This window comes from Curcuma longa, chromosome 7, assembly GCF_044706935.1.
Source record: "Curcuma longa cultivar G26 ecotype Majalengka, Jawa Barat chromosome 7, ITB_CL_G26_1.1, whole genome shotgun sequence".
NCBI lineage: Eukaryota > Viridiplantae > Streptophyta > Magnoliopsida > Zingiberales > Zingiberaceae > Curcuma > Curcuma longa.
In genome coordinates this window covers 12,435,999-12,439,722 of record NC_133867.1, presented here as the reverse complement: position 1 = coordinate 12,439,722, position 3,724 = coordinate 12,435,999, and positions in this window count along the sequence as shown.

Here is a 3,724-nt window from a genome sequence, read left to right as displayed (position 1 = left end):
GTCCTCTCTGACTTCATCCGGTCCAAAGAATGAGCTACCGAGCCCTCTCTGACTTAGTCCGGAGAACGAGCTCCCGAGCCCTCTCCAACTTCATCCGATCCAGAGAACGAGCTACCGAGCCCTCTCTGACCTAGTCCAGAGAATGAGCTCCTGAGCCCTCTCCAACTTCATCCGGTCCAGAGAACGAGCTACCGAGCCCTCTCTGACCTAGTCCGGAAAACGAGCTCCCGAGCCCTCTCCGACTTCATCCGTCATTGGTCAATCTGAATATATTGAACTTAATTCTTATCTAACTAAAATGAACTTAAATCTGTGTCAACATCAAAACAGCAATCGGGACAAACTGCATCAACAAGAACTAGTTCATATTATTTTCCCAACTCTATGAAGTGTTTACATTTGTTGCATGTATTGTGTCCCTTGAACGTGTTTGATGTAATATTTATGTGAACACATATGCATGATTATGAGGGGTAGATTACTGTGTTGGGAGATCTTAGGATCGTATGACCGGAGTGCCTTGTGACACAAGGAGAGCTTTTAACCGGACTTTTCGAAGTGATCTTTATATGGTGGTAAACTCCTTTAGGAGATAGCTAATGGCTATTAATGACTAGGAAGAGATCCTTAATTGGGTACTTGGTGACAGAGGATAGGATACCAGTAGTATTACTGGAGTGCCCGGTAACAGCGGAAGAGCTATAGAACCAAGCTATCTAGGTATCGTCCCGAACTAGTAATCATAGCATTAGAATATCATGATTTAATTCCGACAAAGCCTTACGAGGTCAAGTTGGTATCTTGGTTAGAATCCCACAAGGTGGTAAACATTGAGAGTAAGAGAACAAACATGAATTGGGGATGTTACCTAGCCTTGATGTGAAACTGAAATCCTAGATTTATCCATCTCATCCATAAATCTCCAAGCCAATCTCTCTCTACCACATCCAAAATCCTCAATCATTGCGCTCCTCTCAGAGTCTAGACTACTAGTCTTATGACATCACTATAGCCATCAACAGTCCTTGTGGATTTGATACTTTTTATTACTTGACAACGACTATATACTTGCGGTCCACATCACCCATGTGTTTCACCACAACTTAGAAGTCGATTTAAGGAACACTTGCTTGATTGATCTAAAGCAAAATTTGAATTTAATCCAAGATCAAACTGTCTTAGAAATATAATAATTTAATTAATTAAAAATTGAAAGACACTCATCTCACAAAAACTTATAAGGCTAACGTGTATTGTGTGTATTGAGACAAATTGAATGGAGTGAGATGTAAGAATAATTAAATTCAAAAAATATTTCTGAAATTTATAGGATTATTTTCTTAAAATTATTTTCAAAATAGTAATTCAAATAATACTGTTTAATATATTTCATGATTAATTGGATGTAATTATATATATCTTTTCACTAACATATATAATTTAAAAAAGATGATTGTTGACCAACACCAATTCTCTAGATCCTTAAAAGTCAACCATGATCTCCTAAACTCCTAGACACATAAGTATGTTTTCCTTATTGTTAACAAGGATATTCTAAGGGAGTATCAAGTTAAGGGTAGACCTTATTCAAAAATCAATCTTTTTAAAAAGGAAGTTTTCATAATTAAATAGTTTTTTTTAATTTTATTTTTAAAAGAATTTGAAAAGGATTTCAAAAAGATAGTCGGTTACAAGGCGCATTGTCATGATCACTTTTGGATTTATCCAATGGGCGAACAAGGGGAGGGTTGCCCACCTATAAGAATAGTCGAGTTTGTAAGGGTCTGGATACTTGGATTATTAAAAAAAATAAAAATAAAAACATTGAAAGTGTCATCTATTCTATAATCAGGTGACAATGACATTGAGCTAAAAAATATGAGTCAAATGGATTTGAAAAGACAATCAATCCTTATGAAGTACAAGAAGCAAAAACTGTAAATTTTTTATAATGGCAATGTGTTAGAACTAGACAAGTATCTTAATGAAATGATTGAGAAGTATTGCGATATTTTTGATATTGGTGGTCTAGTAATTGTTTTAGGAGTTTATTGAATCCTAAGGTAGTAGAATGTCATATTTATACTCAAGATTGACTTTGTTGGCATTTGGAGTGTATGAGAAATTTTGGATGATGTGGAAAAAGGTAAAAGAGGTAAATTTTTTCTCTTTAAAAAATATAGTTAGATTTTTTTATAGTTACAAAATACTAATTTATTTGACTAATATGTCATTATTTTTTCTAGAATTCTCAAAGATTATATTGGACTCGTCTTCTTCAACAGCAGCAATCAATGGATGAATTATTACATAATAATTAACGATATGTTTAAAATATTTTATAAGTGCATTTACTTATTAATCTTCTTGTTTAGGTTAAAAATAACAAGTTTTTACTTCTTGGTCATTATGGACAAAGCAAAACACCCACGCAATGTGATCTTGAACACATGATTCTTGTGGAATTCTTTCGTGATAATTCAAAATGTCATTGCTTAGTTTCATCACTTTCTTAATAAAACTTGTTATGGAATCAATTTGAATAATGATTTGCATTGGCTGTAAAATGGTTAATCTAATTTAAAAAAAATTCTATGATTTATAGTACTCCTTTAGCTGCTGGAAAATTATTTTTTTTAGTTTTGATGGTTGTGTAATTTATGTATATATCTTCTATGATATTACTATTTAGTTTTGATAAACTAAATGTTTTAGTGTATTTAATTTGGAGAATATAAGGATATATTTTAAATTTTCTTTTAAAAGATTGGTTAATTTAATTATTGACTAATTAACTAATTTTTATTAGTTTAATTTGTTCGATTTTAATGAAAAAATTGATCAATTCTGTTGGTTTGAAACACGTTCAATTGGTTAAGTTTCAACAAGATTGATTCAATTTTAGTTGAATACTCACCTCTAGTTAGGGGGCTCAATCTCTCTCTTTTTTTCCTTCCTTTTTATTTTACTATTTGTTATATCCTTGATGATTTAAATATCAGAGCTGCCTCATCAGAATAACTCATAGCATCCTCTAATGCATTTTTTTTTTATCTACAGGGTAACCTCAATTCTCAACAGAGGCATCCATTTCAACATCCAACTGATGACAAATTTTTTGCAGCATTAGGTATGTTTGTTTATTTTTTCTCTCTTCAAGATATGACATAGTTAATAATGATATGAAAAACTTATCTACCTGCAGCATTCATTAGATATTAAAGAGTTTTTAGAGTTATCAACAAAGATGTTGGTACAAGGATTGAAGCAATTAGAGACAATCCCTTACACTCTGTTTGGATGGGATGAGAGAAGATTCATTAATAGAAAGGGAAGGGAGGGGAAAGAAGAGAAAGGAAGCTACCTCGCCACATCCTGACCAAGATGGAGGCGCCGTTGCGCGATGAAGAAGGCCAACAGGGTTTTCGCAAGATCCCATTATTTTGAGGAGCTATAGTGTTTTAAACCAGGTTGTTTACTAAACCAGCTTTAGGAATAAACAAAAATCCCAAAATCTAATTCAGATTGAACCGGATTAGGTTACTGTATCGAACTGATTTATTTTTGGTTCGCTTGATTCAATAACCAAATGATCTCCAATTTGACCTAAATTAGTTTTGTTCAATTTGTCTTCACAAGATGAAGTGCCTCATCTATTCTGTTTCGCCAAAACCTCTTCCATCATGAACCAAACCAAATTGATTCAATTTTGGTTCAAAATTAA